Raw genomic sequence first — 27,444 nt, forward strand, 5'->3', positions numbered from 1 at the left:
CTAAAGAGAGCAAACAAATTAGTTTTAAGTTGCAGAGAAAATGAGCAAGGAAGGCATAGAACAAAGGGAATTTCTCTGATAGGGTGAGGTTGTTGCCATAGTTATGGCTGATGAACCATTGTTATTGATCACCTTTGACCCGTTGCTGATATATGCCAACAATGAGTAGATTATGCATCTGTGTAAAATATGTCACACAAAATAACTTTTAAAACTGGACATATATTCTTCAGATGAAATTCAAGGAGAAATATTCTGGGTAAGAGTTGTGTGATGGCAATTATTGTGAATCATGTTTGGTTTTGTTTTCTTATGGCTCTGTAGGGAAAGTTTTACATAAAACATTGTGATTTCTCCTTGGAATATGTGAAGTGTACGACACCAACATAGTGATTAGGGGGTTGCTTTTGAAGAAACCCTTTTGCAGACATTGTAAACTAAAGCACAGGAGGTATAAAGAGAGGAATGACACTGTGTATATTCAAGAGGGAAATGTTTATGTGTATTTTGGTCAATATGGTTCATGGTGTTAAAAAAAAGAGAGGACTGGGATAAGGATTTTGTCAATTTTAGAAGAGTCTAAAATGTAAATGTGCGATCCTTCCTCATTATGTCTCATGCAGAATAATAGTGTCGTTTAACTAAAGTGGATAGTTCAACGAAACAGGACATCTGAAGAATTTATAAAGAAGATTCAGCTATGTAGAATGAGGCCCCATCAAGTAAAATTGTCAGCATAAATTGATGGGAATGGTAGAGGCTATAGATTTAGTTGATCAAAGAGGGTATAAAAAGGGGTTACTCCTTTGTGTAGTTGGGGCTTCATCTTGGAATGATATGTGTGAAGAGAAGAAAGAAAGAAAGAGAAAGAAAGAAGGAAAGAAAGAAATAAATTTCCATTACATTGATACACTGAGAAGTATTTCATGACTAATTTTATCTTTCTATTATCACAATAAAGTTTTTCTTTCCCTTTGGTTTTTAACTTGTGTATAGTTTTACTGTTCTTTGCGAATGCCTCTTGCTGCTGCTTCCACCACTGTGTGACTGTTTGTACGCGTATGGCTGGCCCATACCTGTGGCTCCTCCCCTTTGATTCCCCTAATAAAGGCACCCATACCCATAACCCCTCCCACAGAAAAGCTCAGGTCTCGGGTCAGCAACTTGAGATGTGCTGTCAGTTTATGGTAATAAAAGCCTATTGGTCAAGTAACTTATAGTCTTTGAAATTATTGATAGCTCATCAATTTTATTACCATATTTTTTTGGAATGGACAAGTTACTGAGACCAGAGAGGCTGGAAATCAACCCGTGGTCACCAGAAGCATCCGACAAATTTGAACTTTGGTGTGCGGAGGACACCACAACAAGCTAGCAGAATGCCCAGCAAAGGAAAAACAGTGCTTAAAGTGTCAAAAATTCAATCATTTTGCAAGAACATGTAAATCAAAGTCTCATAATCCAAGCAGAAAAGGACACAGAGATGTACACACTGTCGAAAAGGGGAATGAAGATTTTGACTAAGAGCTGTTTGTGGACACTGTTACATCAGAGAAGGAAGATGAGGATAGTGTGTATGCAGGCATAGGTCTGGGACAACAGACTAAAAAAAAAGATATTCAAATTGGATACTAGAGCACAATCAAGCATGATACCTGTAAAAGACTTTTACAAGCTCATGGCCAGCACACCACTAATGACTGACAAGCGTAAGCTACTTGACTACGGGAGGTATCTGCTGAAAGTGAACGGCTATTGCAATCTGGTAGGAAGATACAAGAATAAGTCAACCTACCCAGAAGTTCTACGTCGTAGACTGCAACGGCCCACCCATCCTAGGCTACAGCGTGTGTAAAGTTCTGGGACTCATCAAGGTAGTATATGCGGTCACCAACACCAGTGAGGAAGAGTGCACCATACTAAGTGAGTACACAGATGTTTTCAAAGGCATCGGTGAATTCCAGGGTGAGTGCAGTTTCAGGATAAACCCTAGCGTAGCACCAGTGGTTTGCCCGCCACGGAGGGTACCATCTTCCCTAAGAGAACATTTAAGAACAGAGTTGGGCAACATGGAAAGGGTCGGCATAATCTGTAAAGTGACTGAGCCTACTCAGTGGGTTAATGCCATGGTAACGTGTGAGAAGCCAAAAACACACAAGCTTCGAGTATGCCTGGACCCATGGCCTTTGAACAAAGCAATACTATGGCTATACTATCCCCTACCCACACTTGAGGATCCAAACATCCAAACTGGCTGGGAAAAAAATACTTCAGCATCTTAGATGCAAGATCGGGCTATTGGGCTATCAAACTCAGTGAAGAATCGTCTCTGCTCACAACATTCAACTCCATCTGTGGCAGATATCATTTTCTCATACTGCCCTTTGGCATTGCGTCTGCCCAGGACGAGTTCCAGAGGAGGGCAGACAAAACATACGAGGACCTCAATGGAGTGGCTGGCATCGTGGACAACATCATCGTGTTCAGAAAGACAAGAGAGGAGCATGACTGTAACCTCAGAGCCATGCTCAGCCGGACCAGAGAGAGATGGGTGCGGCTAAACCCAGACAAATGCCGCATCTGTGTATCTGAAGTGAGCTACTTCGGACATAGACTTACAACCAATGGGCTGAAACCAGACCCTTTCAAGGTGAAAGAAAATGAGGCAGAGTTGGAGATAATCCTTGGCATAATGAATTACCTCGCCGGATTCGCTCCCAACCTGGCCGAGGTGAGTGCACCACTCAGACACCTGCTTAGATGTGATACAGAGTTCAAATGGAACGAAACCCATGAGAAAGCATTTCAGCAGATGAAGGACACGATCACAGTGGAACCGGGGCCAGTGTTAGCCTATTTCAATCCTGAAAAGGAAGTAACACTCCAAGTGGATGCGTCGAAAAATGGCCTGGGTGCAGCCATCATGCAGTAAGGCAGGCCGGTTGCATATGCATCAAAGCTGCTTAATAACACAGCACAAAACTACACCCAAAACGAAAAGGAGCTCTATGCAGTCCTATACGGGTGTAAGAGATTCCACGAATACACCTACAGGTGACACAAAACTGTGGAATCAGACCACAAGCCATTAGAGATAATATTCTGCAAGCCACTAGCCCTCGTACCACCACATCTACAGTGCATGATACTCGCGCTGAAGAAATACAGCATTACACTCATCCACAGACCAGGTAAAAGAGATTGCGGTAGCCAACACACTGTCAAGAAAAAGGACAGTTCACTATCTAAGGCTATGGAGACCCAGGTACACACTGTCATCAGTGCAGCTCCTGTGAGTGCAGACCGGCTAGGTGACATCAAGGCAGCCACAGCCCAGGATGAGCAGCTGTCCACCCTCAAGCAGGTCATTCAGTCAGGGTGGCCGGAGACAAGGAAAAGGTGTCACCCACAAATCAGCGAATACTGGAACCACTGCATCGAGATCACAGAGACCGATGGAACGGAGTGGAAAAAAGCAAACACAGGGCTAGGGACATAATATTTTTACTATTCATGAGTCAATAGATAGAGTAATGAAGTGTGATGTATGCCAAACACACTGCAACGCCAACACCAAGGAACCCATGCTCTTACTGGTGATTCCAGAGAACCCATGGCAGATCTATTCGCCTGGAACTCTGAGAACTACATCGTCATATGTGACAACCTCAGCAGATACTTTGAAATTGAATGCCTGCACTGCATCACCTCAGCTACTGTAATCCACAAAATGAAAACAGTGTTGGCTGGGCATGGCATACCAAAAAAGGTCGTTAGTGACAACGGGCCATGTTACAACTCACGGGAATTCCAACAGTTTGCAGAGTCATGGGGTTTCCGGCATGTCACGTCAAGCCCGCATTATCCCCAGAGCAATGGGCTAGCCGAAAAGACTGTCCAAACCACAAAGCAGATCTTCACAAAGGCCAGAGAGGACAAGAAAGACCCATCCCTCAGCCTGCTGGAGTATAGGAACACACTGGTCGACGGCCACAAATCTCCAGCCCAAATCCTGATGAGTCGCAGGCTGCGCTCTATCTTACCAATGACAACACTACAGTTACAACCTCGAGTAGCCCCTCAGGGAACAGTGCAGGCAGGAGAGAGAACTGCTAGCGATGCCGGAAACAACAGTCCGACAAGTCTGCTCTGCCGCTGTCATCACTACATGCAGTTGCTCACATATGCTTCCAGCAGGAGGATGGTACATGGAAACCAGCAACAGTCATGCAAACTGCAGAATCCCCACGAAGCTACTACATCGAAACCAGCGATGGACGGACCTTCAGGCGCAACTGACAGCACCTTCTCGACACCCGAGATGATAAGACCACACCCGACCTACAGCAGCCTGAGATCAGCGAGGACAACCTGATCACTGGACCAGGTGACGACCTGATCACTGGACATGGTGAACCAGGGGAACAGCAACCTCACCCTCATTCAGTTTGCAAACCAGATCACTCTCGGCCGTATCCCCTGCACAAGGTATGGTTGTGCCATTAAGCCAAGGCAAGTCCTTAACTTAAAAGTGACTGAAAGGGTGTTCGAGGAACGCTGCCCTATGAAAACAAAAGCTGTTGTGTGACCTGTGCATTTACCTGCATTGCGACTTGTATACACATAGTTGTGATTTGTTAAACTTACTGTTGGGCACTGCCAGTTGCCCCGATAATTACAAAGATGAAGACTGAGGGGAACAGTAGGCTTTATTGTACATAAGACTTGAGCTGGCCCAGATCCAAACTAGGGAAGTGCAGGGAAGGGAGAGGTGGCTTGACCTTTATGGCCTGGTCCACAGGGGAGGAGTCCAAGGGAGAGTGTCGTTAGGGGGCCGGCCAGCCTGTGCCTTTAACGGCCAATGAGTACATACAATCCATACCATTATACTTACCTATTGACAAAAAGGGTTTGTTCTGCACAAAAAGATTGTATTTTTGTTGTTGAAGGGAGATGTAATGTTTAATGCTGCTATTTAGCAGGTCTTTTATTTTGAAACTATTAGAAGTGTGCCCGGGGGCTTTTATGTTGAAACATTGGGACACTGAAACCAGAGTGAGACTGGCAGCCTATATGATGCTATATGGTGGATGCAGAACCTCATATGTGGACCATGAAACAATAAATAAACAGTGCTGAAGCTCCCAGAAAACTCTGTGAACCTTTCCTTATTTATTGTAGGCAGAAAGCCACAACAAGGTATGGGGGGGGGGGGGGGTGGGGGTCGATATTCAGTATGGAGATGCTGCATGTGAGTTCTGATTTTAGAGGCCCTCAGTTCTGAACCATTACAGGGGGAGGGGACCAGAATACTCCAAGGACACGCTTTCAAGGTGACACAGGAAGTCCAGACCCAACAACACCGGAGCACACAATTCATCAATACAAACTGGCATATATTACAAAATTCCCCCCTTCAAATGACAAATGTGCTATACAATGTTGTTGAATACACATAGCGTGTGACTGAGATGCAAGAAATATGCAATAATTGGAAGGATACATCTTTAGGTTGTATTGCTCCACAATCTGTTGTCTATAAAGCTTTCAGTAGAGCCTGTATTGATTAAGCATTTAGTGGAATGTCCGTTTACCTTCACAGTCACTATGAAGTTGTTGAGCTGGTGAGGTCTGTCCTGATCTAGAACTATCACGCTAGGACCCCACAAACACCATACTCCTCACTCGAGTGGCCTGCAACCGTCCTGGGTTACCTGTGGGTAAGATGGTGTCGACCTTGTGGCGCGGAAAGATGGCCGCTCTTCTTCCTCCTCTGACGATGATGGCGCCGAGTTTGAATTTGGGTCACGGCAAGGTGGCTGCTGAGCCTTTTTGTACCGTTTCCTTGCTGCCACCCTCCATCGGCATGTAGTGCAGCAAGTGGGTTCAGGTGAATTTGGGGCAGACAGCTTGGGCTTGGAGTTGAATCCAGGAGTGGTGCAGGCTGCGGACTTCACTGGGTTTCCCCTTGCATGGCAAACCCTCACCCAATGCCCTTTCTTGCCACAGCTGAAGCGCACTGAGTCTTTAGCCGGGCAACGAGATCAGGGATGCTGGCTCTTGCTGCAGAGAAAGTGCTCCCTAGCAGGGGACTGCTCTCTAGCACAGGAAGCGGCAGCCATTAGGGCTGAGGTAGTGGGAGCAGCCGGTCCTTGGAAGGGGTCACCTGGGTGAGTGAGCTCGCTGGCTTTGAGATTATCGTTCTCAAGCTTGGTCTGTACCAACAATTTGGCCAGTTTAATGTGACTAGCCATGTCCTTCTTATCCGACTCGAGCATTTGCTGCCTCATGTACCTTGAGCGGATCACTGCGACTTGAATGTCCTGGATCTGCTCTTCCTCACGAATGCAGCCCATAGCCGCTTCAAACCTGCACTTCTTGGCAAGCATCCACAGATTCTGCAGGTAGTCATCGATGGTCTCTCCTAGCCATTGGTGATGTAGAGCGAGTCGATGCCTCGCTAAGACCTCATTTTGCAACTTCAGGTACTGAACCTTCAAAGCCTTGATCACAGCATCATATGTAGTGCAGTCCCTGATGACTGCATACCCTTTTGTTCCTACCCTTGAAATGAGTGCAGACCTCTTGAGTTCATTGGTGTTAAAGACATCTCTGTTCACATTCAATTAGGCCTAGAAGCCATCCAGCCAGTCTGTGAACTCCTCAGCCACGTCAGGGGACAGAGGGTCATTCAGCAGCACCTCTGGCTTGAGTAGCGCTTCCATCATTTAGGGAATAAGCTAATAAAATTGTAGCATGAATAAAAGCTCTTGCGATTGGAGGAAAGAACATATGCTTTTATTAGCTTATAACTGAGGGTAAGGTCTTGCAGTGGTCATCAGAGGGGCTCAGGGTTTAGGTGGTGTAATGCACGTCGAAAGAACGAAAGACTTGTTGGTCCAAATGAAGGCTTTTATTAACTAAAAGACTGGAGCATATCACAAGTAGGTCGACCAATCCAGAATGACCTGGTCTGGCTAGGAGCAATCCTTTAAGACCTGTCAGTAGGTGTGGCTACACTCTCAGCCAATCACAGTCATCCTACACTTCCATCTGTACATATGTACATATACACATTGCTGATAGAATCTGTACTATCACAGGTGGGAAACCAGGGTTATATATAGGTAGATGGGGGTGGAGCCAGCCATCAGTATAACACATGGATGGTTTTCTGGAGCTGTTGGGGAGGGTTTAAACTAGCTTTGCAGAGGGAGGGAAATCAAGATGAGAGCAAAGAGAATAGGATAGCAGCAAGACAGGGAGTTACAGGCAGGTGAGCAGACAGGGGAAAGAGATGTTCGACAAGAATAGAGTACAACAACATCGATAACAGGCTTATGGACACTAAACAGAAACAGAGTGGATGACCTGGTCACTCAGATTCAACTAAAAAGATATCACATTATGGCCATTACTGAAGCATGGCTCAATGAGGCGTGCGATTGGGAGCTCAATATCCGAGGATACACGGTCTATAGGAAAGATAGGCAGGAGGGTAGAGGTGGGGGTGGCACTGATTATCAGTAATGACATTAAATCATTAGAATGAAGCGATGATATAGGGTGTGAGGCAGTAGAATCAGTTTGGATTGAATTAAAAAATACCAAGGGCAAAAAGATTATATTGACAGTTATATACAGGCCCCCAAACACTAGCCAGGAGGTGGAGTATGAGATACAGACAGAAATACAAAGGGCATGTCACAAAGATAATATCAAAATAATTATGGGAAATTTTAACGTGGCAGGGGATTGGGAAAAACAGGAATTTACTGGATCGCAGGAGAGTGAGTTTGTAGAGAACCTAAGAGATGGATTTTTTGAACAGCTTGTTAAGAAGCCCACCAGGGGATCCGAAATTCTCAATTGGGTCATGTGCCATGAACCTGAGGTCGTTAGGGAGTTAAAGGTCTCAGAATCTCTAGGAAGCAGTGACCATAACATCGTCAAATTTGGAATAAATGTTATTGGATGTATCAAATTTTCAGTGGAATAAAGGAAATTATACTGTTATAAGGAAAGAACTGGCTCAGGTTGACTGAAAAAGCAAACTAGTCGGAGGAACAGAGCAGGATTGGAAGATATTTTTACATATAATAGAAGGTATGCAGGATAGATATATTCCAAGAAAAAGGAAATTAGTCAAAGGAAAGATGGTACCAATGTGGCTAACAAAAGAAGCTAAAGCCAAGATAAAAGCTAAGGGGAAGGTATACAAGCAAGTTAAAACTAGTGGGAAATCAGAGGACTGGGATTCCTTTAGAAACTTACAGAAAGAAATAAAGGAAGTCATAAGGAAAGAAAAGATGAGTTAAGGAGATTGGCAAACAATATAGAAAAAGCAACTGAGTTTTTAAAAAAAATATATAAAAATAAAAGAGAGACACGTGTTGACATAGGACCAATAGAAAACTATGCTGGGGAAATTATAATGGGTCACAAAGGTATGGCAGAAGAAGTAAATCAATATTTTATGTCTGTATTCATTGTGGAAGACATTAGTAATATCCCTGACAGACAGAGACTTCAGGGAGTAGATTTGGATGCAGTTAAGATTACTATTAAAATTGTGCTAGTTAAATTGAATGATTTAAAGACAGATAAATCTCCTGGACCAGATGAGGCACACCCATGGGTTTTGAAAGAGGTGACTATGGAGATTGTAGATCCACTGGTGACAATCTTCAAGAAATCAATAGTCTCTGGTGAGGTTCCAAGGGATTGCAAGGTAGCGAATGTGGTTCCGTTGTACAAGAAAGGTGGGAAACAGAAAAAAGGAAACTATAGACCTATAAGTCAATATTGGTGGTTGGGAAGATATTAGAGTTAATCCTCAAGGATGAAGTTATGAAATACTTGGAAATGCATGACAGGATAGGTCCTAGTCAGCAATGGTTTTTTTTAAAGGGTAGATCGTGCCTGACCAATCTATTAGAGTTTTTTTTAAAGAAACCTCAGGTAGGATAGACAAAGGGGAGGCTGTGGATGTTGTATATTTAGATTTTCAAAAGGCTTTGATAAGGTACCACATGTTAGGCTGATAAATTAGATGAAGGTCCATGGAATTAGAGGGTCCTATTAGACTCGATAGAAAATTGACTGTTAGACAGAAAGCAAAGGGTTGAAATTAAGGGATCCCGTTCAGGATGGCTACTTGTAACAAGCGGTGTTCAGCAGGGGTTGGTCTTGGGGCCCCTGTTGTTTACAATTTATATTAATGATTTGGATTGTGGAATGAACGGTTTTGTGGCCAAATTTGCAGACGACACCAAGATAGGTGGCAGAAGAGGACTGTTGAAGAAACAGTAAAATTGCAGAGGGATATAGGGAGACGGGGGAAAAATATGGCTGATGAAGTACAATGTTGAGAAGTGTTCAGTTCTACATTTTGGCAGTGGAAATAAACAGGCAGTGTACTATTTGGATAGGGGGCATATTCAATCCTCAGAGGTGCAAAGGGTGTCCTTGTGCAGAGTAATCTAAATGTTAATGCCCAGGTGGGATTGGTAGCGAAGAAGGTAAATGCAATGCATTCATTTAAAGAGTTATAGTGTTTAAGAGTAGAGAGGTGTTAATGGGGCACTGGTGAGACCCCATTTGGAGTACTGTGTATCTTAGAAAGAATGTGATGTTATTGGAGAGGGTGCAGAGGAGATTTACTAGGATGATTCCTGGAATGCAGGGGCTAATGTATGAGGAACATTTGACAGCTCTTAGGTTGTACTTGTTGGAGTATAGGAGAATGAGGGGGGAGGGGAATCTCATAGAGACATTTTGAATATTGAAAAGTTTAAATAGAATGAAGGTGGATAAAATATTTCCCTTGATGGGCAAATCAAGAACAAGGGGTGATAGTCTTAAAATTAGAAGTTGTCCAATTAGAGCAGAGAGAAGGAAGAACTTCTTTAGTCAGAGGATCATGGATCTGTGGAACTCACTGGTGCACAAAGCAGTGGGAGTATTTAAACAGGAAATGGGTAAGTATCTCATTAGTAAGGGTATCAAGGGATGTGGGGAAAAGGCTGGAAATTGGAACTGGGTGTGAGCATAGTTCATCTTAGTGTAGAGTCACACAACAGACTTGTTGGGCCTAATGGCCTGATTCTGTTCCTTTAACTTGTGAATACTACCAGTGAATCTCAATTCACTGCACTGGCTAAACCATTTGAAGTAGCCCTCTGCAACGTGGAATCTTTCTCATATGATAATGTGGCCGCCACGTGGGGAATGTGGGCACTGCCATCTTGGGATGCGGGATCGCAGGCCTCCCCATACCCCAACCTGACTGTTGCCACTGCCACCAGTGAGTACCTGAAGTGCTACTTTTTCAGCCAGCAGAAGCACCCCAGGAAGCCCTGTCCAGCAAAGGACACGGTCTATTCTGGCTGTGGGAAGAAAGGACACTACACGAAGGAATGCAAATCTAAGCAACTTTCTAATCTGATCATTCTTCATGTGGGCAGTGGGGGCCGCCTCAATCTTGGATGAAGTCATCTCCGACAGGGTCGCTGCTGTCTTGAACAACATCACTTCTGTTGAACAACTGCACCATGTGTGCACCATGGGGGCTGTCACCTTGGAGGCCGCAATCTTTCCAGACCACGAGATGGTACAGCAGATCAGTTAGTGATGCTACTCTGGCTTTGGTCACACTTGACCAAAGCACCCCTCATCAGCTCGCCATGTCGATGATGGACCTAGAGGTAAATGTGCAAAACGGACTGCCTGTTTGATAACAGAAGCATGGAGAGCTTTATCCACCCCGACACGGTGTAGTGTAACTCCCTTGCGTTGAGACCAGTGAGTTACAGATTCACCGTGGCCTCTAAGTCTCACTCGGCAGAGATCCGTGGAAGCTGTGTGGTGACACTGATCATTTGTGGCACAGAGTACAAATATTTTAAACTACTTGTGATGCCACAGCCCTGTGCGTCCATAATACTGTGGTTGGACTTTCATTGTGCCACGTTAAGAGTGTCATCATGGCATGTGACAGGCCCCATCCCCCCTCACGATCTACAGCTAACGATTTTAAAACTGGCCAACTTTCCCCCTGAACATGCCCAACCAGCAACCCATGATCCCGCACACCGCGTGCGACCTGGGGGTTTTCCACCCTCCTGATCCCCCCCTCCTTTGTTCGCCAATTTAATTCCCAACAGTAAGCCAGTCGCCACCAAGACCAGGTGATACAGTCAAACCATTAACAGGTTTATGCAACTGGACACGTATCCTCTCTCTCACATAGCTGACATGGTAAATCAAGTCGCCCAATATTGGGAATTTTCCATCATTGACAAGGTTAGAATACCACCAGCTCCCTATCCGCCCAGAGGACCATCAGTACACCACGTTCAAGGTGGATGACTGCCTTTATCACTTTCTGAGGGTCCCCTTCGGAGTCACCAACGGAGCTTTCATCTTCTAGAGGGAGATGGACCGAATGGTGGATGAGCAGCGGGCTGCTGGCCATATCCCCGTAGCTCGACAATGTCACTATCTGCACGCACAACCTGCAAGACCATGATGCCAACCTCCAAAAATTCTTCCAGACAGCCAAAACCCTTAATCTCACCTACAACAAAGATAAATGTATATTCCACACATTACGTCAGGCTATACTTGGCTTCGTCATGGAGTTATTGGCACTGATCCCGATTGTATATGCCCCTGTTGGAGCTCCCACTCCCCCACAGCCTCATCCCTGAAAAGGTGCCTGGGGATTTTATCCTACTATGTCAGTGGGTTCTCAACTATGCGGTTAAGGCCCATCCCTTCATAAAAGCCACCTCTTTTTCTCTTTTGGCAAAGGCCTGGGAGGCCTTCAACCTCATCAAAGGCGATATTGCCAAGGCTGCAATGCATGCTATGGATGAATCCACCCTGTTCCAGTTGGAGAGCGATGCACCTGACTTTGCCCTAGCCACCACACTTAACCAGGTGGGCAGACTCATGAAAGGTTGTTTCCCTTCCCTAGGAAATCCACGTCAGGGACGACGTTGCCATCTTGGTTGATGTCCCCAGGGCTAGTCCTGCTTCAGAAGCATGTGAGAAGCCACAAGTCCAACTCATTGGTCGAGAGGGGCCATCTCCTCCATGTCAACCCCCAATACATCTATGTGGCATACCCAGATGGACACAAGGACACCGTGTCCATCTGGGACTTGGCACATGCGGGAGATCCCTGATTTCAGCCGACCGAACTGTACATCCAACCTTCCCCCCCCCCCCCCCCCCCGATCACCTATCACATACCACGTCACCCAACCCCAGCCCCTGAACCCAGATGTCACCGGACACCCCACCAGACCATCCAGGATTCAACAGATGAGCCACAGCCAGCAGTACAACAGTGAAATCGGTAGATAAGACAACTGGACAGACTGAATCTGTGATGGAAATGGAACCCACTTCACCTCGCTGGACATCTTTTTAAAAGAGGGGGTGAATGTGGTGCAACCACTGTAATACTGTTTGTACATGTATAGCTAGCACGCCTTTTGATGATTGTACTTGTGTCTCCTCCCCCTTGATTCCCCTAATAAAGGTGGCAACACCATAACCCCTCCACCAGAAGAAGTTCGGGTCTCAAGTCAGCAACATGAGATGTCCTGTTAGTTTATAGTAATAAAAGCCGTTCGGTCAGGAAACTTCTTATTTTTGGAGTTATTGATAGTGCATCAAAACTTAAAAGCAAAAGACTGACATTTTAAAAGCAAAATGACCTAAGTCTTTTAAAAAAAATGTATGAGCAGCATCTCTGGAAGAAAAGTGAATGTGAAAGTTGTGAAACTGCTGTAGAGACTCTTAAATAGCTATTAGATATGTTGGTGGAGAGGGAACATCTGAACTAGTATTACAGATATAATTCTACAGCAGAATTCGTCAATCTTGATACAAACAGAATAATTGAATAAACAGAAACTGCTGAATTTAGTATTGAATCTGCAAGGGTGCAATGTGCCCAGAAAGAAGCCAAGGGGCTTTCTTCAATCTTCATTCGGCTTCATTATAAGAATACAGCAAACCACAGAGAGATGGGTCAGAATGGCAGTGAGATGCAGAAGGAAAACAACAGGAAACTTGGGCTTAGCTTGGCAGACTGAATGCAGGTACTCCACAAAGTGATCACTAAACTTTGTATGGCTTTTCCATTGGAGACGAGACCACATTATGAATTCGGAATACAATACACTAGATTGGAAGAATAGCAAATGAATCACTGCTTTATCTGGAAGGGCTGCTTAAGTCCAAGGATGGTGGGATGAGAAGAGGTAAAAGGACAAGTATTGGGTCTCCTCTGATTTAATGTGAAGGGTAGATGGAAGAGTGGGCAAGGGGATCACCAAGTGAACGGTCTGAAAGGGCAGGGAAAGGTGTGTTTGGTGGTGGAATGTCCTTGAAGGTGGCAGAAACTGGAATAAACTGGGGTAGAAAGTGAGGACCTGGAGATCCCTGTTCTTTCTCATTGCTTTGTGTCAGAGAGGGGTGAGAGCAGAGGTGTGGGATATTAGTGAGATGAGATATTAGGTTAACTAGATATTGTAAATTACCCCAACATATGGTTTATAGAAAAACAATTAAAAATTATTGTGTGGGAGTAAATAGTTTGCAGTGATGGTTGAGACAAACCAGATTGATGCCTAGTGCCAGCATGGACCTGAATGGCCTTCTTTTTATGTAGAAGATGAGGTACCATCAAGCATTCTGTCCTCTCCACATATGAAATTATTTGCAATATTACTTTTATTCTCTTATCCAGTACATTTCTCCTTGAGCATTTGATCAGGCTTGGTCTGAAATTAACAACTCCTGGACTTCTGTGTTATTATATAAAGTGGGCATTATACTTTTGTGCACAGGATGTTGGAAATCCTGATTGGCCTCCATCTTGACAGTGAAATAGTTACATATGCTCTTTTTAAAAAAATAACCACTTTGCTTGCTTGGCCTTTGTCAGCCATATAACACACAGAAAAACTAGATTAATTAATTGATTTAGTATCTTTTACTTTTCTACTGATTGGGAGTGTAATTAGATTGGTAACAATTGGATTGTTGAAGGCCAATGGGAGCGTAAAAGCCCATCTTCTGGAAGAGCTATTCCTTTGACACCTTGCAGCAGAACAGGTATGCAGACACTATAAACTTTTCAAATAAGACCTAGTTTGGTCTTAAGATAGGTTTGCATGACTTTAGATATTATTTTGTATGCCTAGCAGCTTGTCCATATCCAAAATACCCAATGCAGTGAAAGCACATTTTCAAAATCATTTAACCTAATGTACTAGGATTTGAGTTTTAGATCTTTTTAAGTATCTTAATGAGTGCCATAAAATTATTCTAGACTGATTACGCTATCAAAATCTTGAAGAATATTCTCATTTAAACATTTTCAGTGAATTTGGCCTTGGCTTGTCCAGGTGGAGGAAAATTAGTAATGACTCATAGCAGATAATATTATAACTGAGCTAATATAAAACTAGATAATAGAATGAAATTGCAATTATGTTTTATAGAAGCACCATATACTTGTAGAGTCTCTGAACTCCAATAATTTTGCATAAGTTTAAATTACAACTGTAGTTTCATCTTGTAGATTTCTCTCTAACTGTGATTCTGGGCATAAACCATGTTGAGAATAGTTCAAAGGATTTTTCCCCCCCTTTTCTTCTGGTTATTAAGCACCCCTTTTTATAAGAACAAACGGAAGCCGTATCTCATGTCTTCCAGGTTGAAAGTACAGAAATTTGGCAGACACTTGTCAGGCACTGTCATCAAGAGTGAAGCCTTTCCATCAGTCCCAACAATTACATTCAAAATGTTGTGCATTGAGAATTCTCCTGTGTATGAAATGTTCTGCATATATTTTCTCTAATTCTATGTCAGAAAAATTCACCAACTTTTTAATTCAACCTGACTTTTGAGAAATACAGTTTCTTTGTGCTTTTCTGAAATATCACTTGCTGCCAACTTCCATTCAAATTTTTTTGTGAGAACCAAATATTTCTGCTGATCTGTCAAAATATGGTAAATGTCCAGTTTTTGGCACTTTATTTCTCCAGATAATATTTAATTTTTTCTGTTTTTTTTTTTAAGCTCTCTGTACACCTGCTGCTCGGGATTACCAGGATTCCTGTCTGTTCAGATTTCCAACAACTATAGGGGTTTTGTATCTCACAGTTCCACATTGCTCTCTGCTGCTCTTTTTTTTATTTCCTTCTCGTCCATTCAAACAAATACCATTAACAAGTCTTCATTAATGTCTGCTGACACAAAGCAATGTCATTTATTACTTCTTTGCCTCTATCCTACCACAAACATTCTCCTTTGTTCTCTCTGTCCCTTGCCCTTCTCTGCAACTTGAAATGCATTTGGTTTCTAAAATTTTCCCAGTTATACTAAAGGGTGACCATCTCTTTCTTTTTCCACAGATGCTTTTCCATTTTCAAATATCTGGAGCTTTTTCTTTTAATTATCTTCATGTTCTTTTTTATTTTGGATTTCTGTCATCTGTGTTTTGTGCTTTTCAATATCACTGCTCTTGACCTTGTACGTAAATTGGTCCTTGCATATTTCACATTACTTTGCTGACCATGCTTCAAAAGAATGAAGCTTGTTGGGAAATGCTCTTTGATGTCCTGTGATGTTAGATTTAAGTTCAGTTTTTTGACCTGCTGAAGAATGAATCTAATCAGATGTAGTGAAGTGCTGAAGCCAAAGTGAAAACAGAAAGATAAATAAAAAATGAAATGTTGCCAGAAACTAATGGCATTTCTAATTCTGATTGCAGCACAACTATTCCAGGGCATTCGTTTAATCAAACAGTGCAGGAACTGATTGTTCATGTGTGAGTAATCCCTAAAATTTTCTAGCTGCTGGAGTTAAATACAAAGAAACTTGTCTTCTGTTTCTTTGGCTAAACATGCAATATAGCAAGCTGCATAGGTACAAATTTCAATTCAATTGTTGTCGGTAGAACCGAATTTCAAATGTGCTATTGTATCATGTGGTCAGCAAATATGACTGAGAATGAAGCTTCACTCCCTTGTCTTTCTCTTTGGCAGGTCATAAAGCTGAGCTAATCAGTGGGCTGTAAGGAAGTGGGGTCTTGCCTGGATTCAGTAGGGACTCTCAGACCTTGGAGCATTTTGTTGCATCTACTACAAAAATTAATTGTCACATTTTCCACATTACTAATGATGACACTTCAAAAAAGAACTTCAATTGGTGGGAAATATTTTTTTAATATCCTGGAGTCCTGTAAGGTGTCATTTAAATTCATTCTTTTTCTAATCATGCTTCAGTTACATACTTTGGCTCATTTGCCGTCAAAATTTGCTTCATGGGTTGATTGTCACATTATTATGCATCAGTGCTGTGCCTTGGGACATTTTTCTATGTTAATAAATGGATAGTCTATATTTTATGATAATTCAGGAATATAGTTATTTCTTGAATTAGAAGTGACATTTTGTGAAGTCAAACATTTTTTTTATTAAACTTTATTTATTTGAAGAATCATTAGTAGTAATACAGAATACATTCCATCAAGAGAATTTTATCTGAATATATATTAAAAAAAACCAAAAAATAAATCAAATCCCAAACCCCTCTCCCACCCCATCAGCTCTCCATAAGGAGAGCCAAAAATGTATAAATAGAAACTAAGAGTATATAAGAAATCAAAATATATCTAAATGCATATATTCCAAATATGGTAACCACTTATTAACAAAAAAAGAATAATTGTCATGCAAATTATATGTAATTTTTTCCCATAACAATACAAGCTTTCAATTCATTATGCCATCGCATTATATTAATCACTGTTATTTTTCCATGTTCTTGCTACACATTTTCAAACTGCAGATAATGATAAATATATAAATGCAATTTGAAATTTATCCAAACCTAATCCCTTTAAAGGAATCATAAAACCCATTAAAAAAATAGATGGATCTAATGGTAACTTAAAATTATATAATTTTTCCAAAATTAACTTAATTTCATCCCAGAATGGTTGTACATGCACACAAGATCAAACAGCATGGAAAAAAGTTCCAGTAGATATACCACATCTAAAACAAGAATCCAAATGACTAAAACCATATTTTTTCAATTTCTCTGGGGTTAAATACAACTGATGTAAAAAATTATAATTAACCATTCCATACCGCACATTCGTCAATTTAGTAACACTATCATGACACGTATCTGCCCAATAATCTTCAGGAAAAACAAAAGCTAAATCATTTTCCCATTTAAGCTTAGACTTCTCCCATTCCGGCTTATCCATATTGTCTTGTAATACTTGGTACATAGCAGAAATATAACCCCTTTTTGGTATAGAAGAAATCAAAGACTTTAATTCCATCAATACAGGTAAAATCATCTCTCTTCCATACATATTTTTCACCAAAGCTCGAAGTTGATAAAAAACAAATAAAGAATTTTCAGCAATATCAAATCACTCTTTCAATAACTGTCCTTCTACAAAACAATCCTGTAATATTTTTATACCCTTAGAATCCCAACTCTTTAAATGAATATTAAACATTGAAAAAGAAATAAGCTGATTATTATATAGTGGAGTTAAAATTGACAATTTACCTTTTGATCCTAAAATCTTATTTTTTTTTAGTCCATAGTTTTAATAGATGTTTTAATATTGGCATATTATATTCCCTCAAAAAGTTTACATTCCATCGAAATATAAATTGATACACCTCAACTTCAGAAAAACAAGCCATCTCAATGTTAGCCCAACTCGGGGGCTGGTCCAAATCCATCAGTCTACTAATAAATTTCAACTGGGCTGCTTTATAATAATTTTGAAAATGAGGTAATTGAAGCCCACCTAATGCATATTTCCAAGTAAGTTTATATAATACTACCTGTGGTAGTTTACCTTTCCATAAAAATTCTCCCATAACTTTATTTAAATCCTGAAAGAAACTCTTTGAAAGAGAACATGGTATTGATTGAAATAAAAATTGAATACGAGGAAAAATATTCATCTTAATACAGTTAACTCGATCAATTAAAGTTAATGGAAGATTTTTCCAATTAATTAAATTTGCTTTAATCTTTTTTAATAAAGGAACATAATTTAACTTGTATAAAGATTGATACTCAGTATTTACAATTATTCCTAAATATTTAATTTTATCAGACCATTTCAGTTTTATAATATTTTTATACTCTGAATAATCTCCTTCTGCAACTGGCAAAATTTCACTCTTGTCCCAGTTAACTTTATATCCAGATAATGTTCCATATTGTAATAAACATTCCTGCAAATGTTGCAATGATTGTTCTGGGTTTGTTAAATATATCAAAACATCATCTATAAATAAATTAATCTTATACTCTTCATCCATAACTCTCATCCCTCTTATCTGTTCATTTTGCCTTATTGTTTGAGCTAATGGTTCAATAGCCAATGCAAACAGAGCTGGTGACAATGGGCGAGGTTGTCGAGTTGAACACGTCAGTTTAAACAATGATGAAACTTGACCATTTGTCACCACCCTAGCACTTGGGTTCATATATAACGTTTTAACCCAACCAATAAAAGGGCCAAATTTAAACTTCTCCAATACTTTAAATAAAAATCCAATTTGACCCTATCAAAGGCTTTTTCTGCATCAAGCACAACCACCATTGGATGGCTGGGCTGCTGTTGATATGCACGACCAAACTAATCAATCAAAGAATTTTATCTGAAGCATTTCTATTTTTAATAAAACCTGTTTGATCAACATGCATAAACTTGGGTAAATACTTAGCAAGTCAATTTGCTAACATTTTTGCTATAATTTTATAATCAACATTCAATAAAGAAATAGGTCCATATGAAGACACTTTCAATGGGTCTTTATCTTTTTTTTCCGGGATTACTGTAATTAAAGCACTAGAGCATGATTCTGGTAACTCATGCTGTTCAGTCACTTGTAATACCTCATCAAACACTGAAGATAAATCTTCATAAAAAGTTTTATAATTCTACCGAAAACCCGTCATCACCTGGTGACTTCCCACTGGGCATTTCCAACATAGCCGCCTTAATCTCTAATTCTGTAAATGGAGCTTCCAAATCCATAACATCCTTCTCTTCTAATACTGATAACATTAACTTAGATAAAAAAGAATCAATAGAACCACTGTCCTGTTTCCCCTCAGAAATATAAAATTTTTAATAAAATGAATAAAACTGGTCATTAATTTCCTGAGGTTTATAGGTAACTGTTGAATTCTTTTTTACATCATTAATAATCCGTGAAAAATGTTCCATCTTTAACTGCCATGCAAGTACCTTATGTGCCCTCTCACCCAATTCATAATAAGGCTGCTTAGATCAATTAATTAAACATTCAAATTGATAAGTCTGCAATATATTATAATGCAATTTCAATTTAGTCAAAGCCAGTTTTATTTATCTTCTGTCATTTCCTTCTGAAATTGCTTCTCCAATTCATCAATTTGCTTTTCTAATTCTAAACTTTCTGCCATATACTGCTTCTTAACTTTAGTGGTATAGCTAATAATCTGTCCTCTTAAATAAGCTTTTAATGCATCCCATAACACAAAATGACATTTTACTGAATTAGCATTTTCAAACAAAAAGAAAGTAATCTGTTCTTTAACAAAGACAATAAACTCTGTTTTTTTAACAACATTGTGTTAAATCAATAGACAATAGACAATAGGAGCCGGAGTAGGCCATTTGGCCCGTTGAGCCAGCACCGCCATTTTAGATCATGGCTGATCATTACCATCAGTACCCCTTTCCAGCCTTATCCCCATAACCCTTAACTCCGTTACCATCCATAAGATGAACGTACCACTTCTGAACTTACATAAGAAAAAAATAATACTTAAAAAAAAATCTATTCTAGAAAATGAATCATGTCGAGATGAGTAAAAAGAAAAATCCTTCTCTGTAGGATTAAGACTTCTCCAAATATCCACCAAATTTAAATCCTTCATCAAAGCCCCAATTTGTATCACCATCTTTGATTTCTTTATACTTTTTGGGGATCTATCCAACAAAGGATCCAAGACATAATTGAAATCTCCCCCAACTAAAATATTTTAATTAACTTGATTTAATAACAAAAAAGCATCCAAAATAAAACACTCATCATCCACATTAGGTGCATAAACATTAAGCAATGTCCAAGATTCAGTAAAAATTTTACAATTCACCTTTAAAACCCTTCCAGAATTCCCTTCCATAGTTTACAACTCAAAAGACAAATACTTATGAATTAAATTTGCTACACCCCTTACCTTAGAATTAAATGAAGAAAAAAACACATGCCCAAGCCAATCTTTCTTCAATTTCAAATGTTCTTTTTCAGTCAAATGTGTTTCTTGTAAAAAGGCAATATCAATTTTCATTTTCTTGATATAAGCCAAAACTCACTTTCAATTATTCAGATTATTTAACCCCTGAACATTAAAAGTTGCAAATTTCAAATTAGACATCCTTATAAACTAACAATATAATCACTTACTAAAAAATATCACTCCCCTTCTAGTAAGTTAAAACCACTCTCCCTCCCCTAAATATTTTTTAAAAGAAAGTATATATAAATATTTTTTTAATATCCCCAAACAAACTACTCAAAGGTAGTAACGTCCTAAAAAACTGGGTGTGGTAAACCCCACTAGTGGCAGATGACTATCAAAGGTTTCAGTGCTATCCATCACCCCCAGCAAGAAATGCATTATTCACATCAATACAATCCAGTAATGTAAATATATTCAACGCAATGACTCCATTCCCAATTATTGCTCCAGATCTTCAATGTCAATAGGACTTTGTGTTAAAACCTCTTTCTTTCCATTTTTCCCATTCTTCCCATTTCCATTTCCATTTGCTCTCTTTTTAGGCGACGGTGACGAAACTGTTCCATGACCTCGTAAATCCGGTAATGAATTAGCAAAAATGAATGCATCATGATCATTCTCAAAAAATTGAGATTGAAAGTTACCATAAAGACTTTTAACACAGCAGGGTATCGAAAAGCAAATTTATAACCCTTCTGCCACAGTACTTCTTTAGCCGAATTAAATTTCTGTCGTCGCCTAATAATTTCTTGACTCAAATCTGCGTAAAAAAAATACTCTTATTTTGTATTATCATTGGAGATTGACTTTGTCGTGGCTTCTGTGCCGACAACCGTAATATAATTTTTCTGTCTTGATAGTTCAGGCACCGAACTAAGACAACTCATGACAGTTGACCCGGTAACAGTTTCTTTTGTAGTGCTATATGTGCCCTCTCCAATACTAAACTTTCCAAAAAAACTCTTTGTCCAACACCTCGCCAATCCAATTCTTGAAAAATTTTATTGGATCAGACTCTTCAACGTCTTCTGGAAGACCCACAATTTTCACATTGTTTCTCTGACTTTGATTTTCCAATGAATCAATTTTTTTCAGTAAAGATTCCCCAATCCACAAACGAATTTTCCACTTTCTCTATTTTTTCCTTGTTATGTTCAACTTTAATTTTACATTCAGAAAAAGCTTTCAATTTTTAAAATATTTTTTGCACTGTATCCACTGATTTAATACATTTACTGACATCCCTCTTAACTGTAGATAAATCTTCAGACATTAGATATTTTAGTTGTTACATCTAAAAATCCTTGAGTCATTTGTTTAAACATATTGTCCATATGATAGGCAATCCTTCCAGACTGTGCAAACAGATTCCAGTTCCAGATTTTGAGGCCTACCTTCTCTAGACTCCACCTCCAATTGTTCCCGTGAACTGCTCATTGAAGGTAAGCCTTCTTCTTCTTCCAACATTGTCGGGCCCTTCCCGGTGCGGCTGCGGGTCTGCACACCCGATAGTGGCATTCCGACCATGTCGGAACGCCTCCGCTCGGGGCCCCCCTGCAGCCCATATGCGGTCCAGTAGCTCTCGGACCCTTAAAGCACTGTGCATGCTCGCCAAGGCCAGGGACTGTGCAGACGCAGCTTCTGATGCCAATCTGCACGTCCCCAGCTCACCCGACGGCAGCTCAGGCTTAAGGGCTCTTCTCTCAGCTGGGTCGTCCACACGACCAACATCGTGAATGCGCAAATCAACTCCGGATGAGCTCGTCATCATGCTGGTGCCATCTTGTGGAGACATGTTCTGCGCCGGTGTAATACTCAGCCTGGCAGGAGTTCTCTGTGCCTTGGCGGTTCCAAACGACAATTCCATTGCTTCAGTTGAACAGATAGGCCTCAATCCTTTAGCACTTTTAAAAGGTCATTTCTTCTGTAATTGAGCTTTCGTTTTTTTTAACATTATTCGCCATTATGACCCACTAATGTTCCCAAAAATAAAAATACCACTTTTAATCACTTAGATAAACTTTAAAGACGGGTGCTTAAAAAACTGGCTGAGGAGGGGTGGGATCACACGTCTGCCCTCTACACCATCTTGCCATGCCCCTTGTGGTTAAACATGCCTACCCAGTGGAGTATGCTGAGAGTGCTGTGGCAGTTGTGGCGGGGCTCGAGACCATGGGGTTTGGTGATAGCAGCTGGTGCGAGCAGAGAGATCCCAACAATGGGGAGAGAGGGATCCACGCTGATAGTTACAGGAATATGACCAGAGTAATGATCAGGAAGCCACTGTTAATTGGTATTTAAATTTAAATTTTGAGTTTTAAAGTGGAGAGATTGGAGGGAAAGTGGAGAGCATAATTGTCCAGGAGATGTAAATTTTATTGTCATCTAGCCATGCTTTGATTAATCACAGCTAATCTGTCTGGAAGAAGATGAATGAGGACGAAAAAGAGAAAATAAAAAGAGTGCAAGAACCACGAGGTGCAAAACATGAATGTTTTGGAGATATACCACTTGAATACCTCAATGAACCTACAACCCCCATACATTTTGAAGGGTGGAAGTGAACTGCAGCATCTGGAGGAAACACACGTGGACATGGGCAGAACCTTACAGACAGTGCTGCATTCTAAACTGGATTGCTGGCACTGTAATAGCGTTGCACTAAACACGACTCACACACCATGCCACCCATGATTACAAAGGAATTAAGAACAAGGAACATTGTTGGGAATGCAGAGTGGAATAAAGTGAAAAGGAATGAGGTTTAAAATCTTTTCAATGGACTCCTTATCCTTACAATCTTCTCCAGCACCATAACCCTCCAAGACACTTGCACATTCCTCACATTCTCATCTTTTAATAGTCTCCGCATTTATTCATCCACAACTGCAACAACAACTTTTCATTTGAATATTACCCTCAATTTTTCCAAGATGGTTTTCACTCAAAGAGAGCCGTGATAAACTTATCAGAGCGTGGATTGCTCAAATTCTCTTAAATTTCCAAAATGTTTGCAGAAGAGCCTGACTTAGTTCTTCCTTGCAGACCTTAATGTGGGCAACTGATTTCTGGCAGACCCTGGGAATACCTGAAAGCAATGGAAACCTGTTCGATGGCAACCCCGGCAGCCAGAGATCAACCATCTAGCACATGCCTATACCGAATAAATGACTACAATGTGAATCAGCTTCTGATCACTATGTTCTAGCTCTATTTACTTATTCATTCCAGGGATAGGCAATTTAGAAGTAGCAGAATAATTAGTTGGACATTGGTTAGGTCTACGATTTGCAGTATACTTAGAAAAATGGTGAAACTGCTGATTAGTGTATGGCTGCAAGGATTTTTAAATAATTTCTATCTCTAAATATGTTCTATGTAACAAGTACACTGTTAAACTACAATGATGCAAACCTCCGCTCTCCTCAAAATAATTATTTGAGACATATTTGGCTGTTATTCATCAGAACTGGTTTATGAGAGAAGGAAGCTTCCTGGTGTGAAGTACTTTGAGTTTTATTTGAAGACTCCTCTCATTATGCAGAAGGTGGTGTCACTGTTTGGAAAGAGAATGAGTCTTTAATATAAGAACATCACAGTGCAGTATAGCTCCCATCTAAATGTACTCAACAAACTAAACCTTCCCTATCTCACACCCATATATTCTTTTTTTCTTGCTTCTGTCTTTGGAGTCTTTTAAATGTTATTGTGCCAGCCTCTACTGCCACCCCTGGGAATGCTTTCCAGGCACCCGCAACTGTGTTTTTTTTAAAAAAAAAAACACCATTAATGATGACCACCCTAAACTTTACTCCCTTCACTTTGTACCAATGCTCTCTGGTGAATGCTATTCCCAACCTGGGGGGAAAAAAGAGGTGCTGGTTGTCTACCTTATCTATGCCTCTCATAATCTTGTAGCTCTCGATGAAGTCACCTCTCATCCTTCTTTTTTCCCAAGAGGAAAACCGTAGCTCTGCTAACGGTGGTTAACTACTGTATGCATGTTTATTTGTCTGGAAATGCCCTCCTTGGCTGACTGTGTCTGTGGCTCCTCCCACAGACTCCTGAATAAAGGTAACTGTTCCACACGCCCCTCCCCAGTTCAGGACAGTCAACCAGCATAGACGTGCCTCCAATCTATTGCAAATAAAAGCTTATTAGTTTTACATAACTTCTAGTCTTTTGGACTTAATGATGGTGCATCAATTTTATTAGCAATAAAATTTTGATAATGGAGCAGATCCTAAAACCAGAGAAGTTGGAAATCAACTCACAGTCAGCAGAAGCCTCCAACACTGGAGGCAGTTAATAAGTCCTCTGAATGTACAAGTGGAGTATTGCTTTACACAAAGGGCTAGTTTGGGGCCATGGATTATGGTGAGGGAGGAGGTGTGGGTGCAAGTGTTGCATCTCCTCGGGCACAGGGCAAGGTTCAGAGGGTGTGATGGGTGAGGAGGGATGAGTGCATGGCGGAATCGCAGAGGGAGTGGTCCATGTGGAAAGCAGAGAGGGGAAGAGGGAAAAATATGTCTGATGTGGAATCCTGTAGAAAGTACTGAAAATTACAGCAGATGATGTGTTGGATGCGGAGGCTGGTGAGGTGGTAGGTGAGGATGAGGGGGATGCTATGTTGGTTGTGTCTGGGGGCACAGGGGGTCAGTGCAGGTGAACAGGAAATGGAGGAGATTCGGGTGAGGGCTGAGTTGGTGGTGATGGTGGAGGGGAAGCCACGTTTATGGAAGAAGGCAGACATTTAAGAGGCTCTGGACTGGAAGACCTCCTCTTGGGAACAGATGCAGCAGAGACGGAGAAATTGTGAGAAGGGGATGGAATCCTTGCAGGGGGCAGGGTGAGAAAGCGTAGTTCAGGTAGTTGTAGGAGTTGGAGGGTTTGCTGAATATGTCGGTAGAAAGCTAGTCTCCCGAGAGACTGCATCATGGCCTCACAACTCTTGACTACTTTACGTCAGTGATGAGAAATCATTAATTGAACTTCCCTTTTAGTCTGTGCCAAAACATCATTCTGCTAGTCCAACTGATCTGCACCCATTCCATAACCCTCCAGACTCTTCCTTCCATGTATTTATCCTTAAAACTTAAGAGTGAGTCCATTTCAGATGGCAGCTCATTCCACACTCCCACCACTCTCTGAGTGAAGAATTTCCCCTAAAACTTTCCCCTTTCACTTTAAACTAATGGTTCTCAACCTGTTTCTTTCCACTCACATACCACTTTAAGCATTTCCTATGCCATAGGTGCTCTGTGATTACTTAAGGTGGGTGGAAAGAAAAAGTTTGAAAACCACTGTTTTAATCGTACCTAATTGACTTGTATGCGGACGGTTTCATAACTCCAAAGGAAACAGGCCAATGACAATTTTTCTCAAGCAAATATTTCAGTAACAATTGGGTCTAGAGCAGTGGTTCTCAACCTTCCCTTCCCACTCACCTACCACCTTAAGCCATCACTTATGGTATAGGAATACTTAAAGTGGTAGGTGAGTGGAAAGAAAAAGGTTGAGAACGACTGGACTAAAGCCATGTCCTCTCATATTTATCTCTTCATATCTAAGTGGGAAGAGCCTACTCACATTTACTCTGTCTATACTCCTAATTTTGTAAACCTCTATTAAATCTCCCCTCATTTTTCTATGCTCCAAGGAATAAAGTCCTAACCTGTTAAATCTTTCCCTGTAACTCAGCTCTTGAAGACCTCGTAACATCCTAGTAAATCTTCTCCGCACTCTTTCAATGTTACTGATATCCTTACTGTAGTTAGGCGACCAGAACTGCATACAATACTCCAAATTTGGCCTCACCAAAGTCTTATACAACTTCACCATAATATCCTAACTCCTATACTCAATGCTTTGATTTATGAAGGCCAAGATGCCAAAAATCTTTCTTTACAACCCTGTCTACCTGTGACACCACTTTCAGGGAATTATGTATCTGTATTCCCAGAATCCTTTGTTCCTCTACACTCCTCAATGCCTTATCATTTACTGTTCATGTCCTACCTTGGTTTGTCCTTCCAAAATGCAACACCTCACATTTGTCTGTATTAAATATCATCTGCTATTCTCTGGCCCCTTTTTCCAGTTGGTCTAGATACCTTTGCAAGCTTTGAAAGCCTTCCTCGTTGTCCACAAGTCTGCAATCTTAGTGTCATCAGGAAACTTGCTGATCCAATTTACCACATAATCATCCAGATCATTGATACAGACAACAAAGAATAATGGTCCCAGCACCGATCGCTGAGGCACACCACTCATCACAGGTCTCCAGTCTGAGAAGCAATTATCCACTACCACACTGTTTCATTCAGCCAATTTCAAATCCAATTTGCAACCTCTCCATGGATTCCTGGTGCCTGAATCTTGATATTTTGAAATTGTGTGAACTTCAATACATTTAACATTACCGGAGATGTTAAAATTTCTGTGCAATAAATTGTTGGGCCCTATCAGTTGCCCCAATATTTACAATGACGAAGAATGAGGGGAAAGATAGGCTTTATTGTACAGATGATAGGGCCTAACAGGGTGATAAATGAATACCAGAATATAAGCAGCCAGCATCACAAAGGACCCCCATCACTCTGGTCTCTGTTATCTTCAGAAAGTAAGACTGGAAGCTTTAGATTCAAGGAAGATTTATTTTCAATGGTGTTTTGGTTCTTGAACCTTGCTGCACTAATCATAACATACTTCAACATCAATGGCTACATTGCACCATCATAACTGAATATTTATTATCTATCTTTTGTATTTATCGTCTCTTAATGTACGCTATTGTAGGTTTTTATGAAGTTCCTTGTTTGGCTGCAAGTAATAATTTGTGATATGTACAATGCATATGGCAATAAACTTATCATTTTATGACTGCTGAATGATAAAAGCAGCAATATTTTGTGCACATTTGGTTCTTTTTTTCTTTATAAAAGTGTTTTGAATGGTGAAGGATGTTAACAGCAAAAACTGTCTCCCATAGAGAGCATGTTGACTCTGATTGGGGAAACTCCAAGATGGGTTTCAGTTACAAACCTGGACTGTTTGAAAAATCCTTGTGATGCTACATCAGGT

The 27,444-nt window shown here is 40.7% G+C and overlaps 1 long non-coding RNA gene across 2 annotated transcripts; it reads left to right on the forward strand.

The window, feature by feature from the left end:
* The first annotated feature begins 152 nt into the window (after window positions 1-152).
* Window positions 153-23,131, forward strand: LOC138735523 (uncharacterized). 2 transcript variants are annotated; one of them, XR_011339735.1, is made up of 5 exons: window positions 153-259; window positions 15,797-15,853; window positions 16,071-16,233; window positions 21,703-21,803; window positions 22,772-23,131. It is a non-coding gene; the product is annotated as an uncharacterized lncRNA (long non-coding RNA). The 2 variants fall into 2 exon arrangements; XR_011339734.1 differs by lacking the exon at window positions 16,071-16,233.
* The last annotated feature ends 4,313 nt before the right edge of the window (window positions 23,132-27,444 follow it).

The sequence above is a fragment of the Narcine bancroftii genome, chromosome 6 (assembly GCF_036971445.1).
Source record: "Narcine bancroftii isolate sNarBan1 chromosome 6, sNarBan1.hap1, whole genome shotgun sequence".
NCBI classification, from domain to species: Eukaryota; Metazoa; Chordata; class Chondrichthyes; order Torpediniformes; family Narcinidae; genus Narcine; species Narcine bancroftii.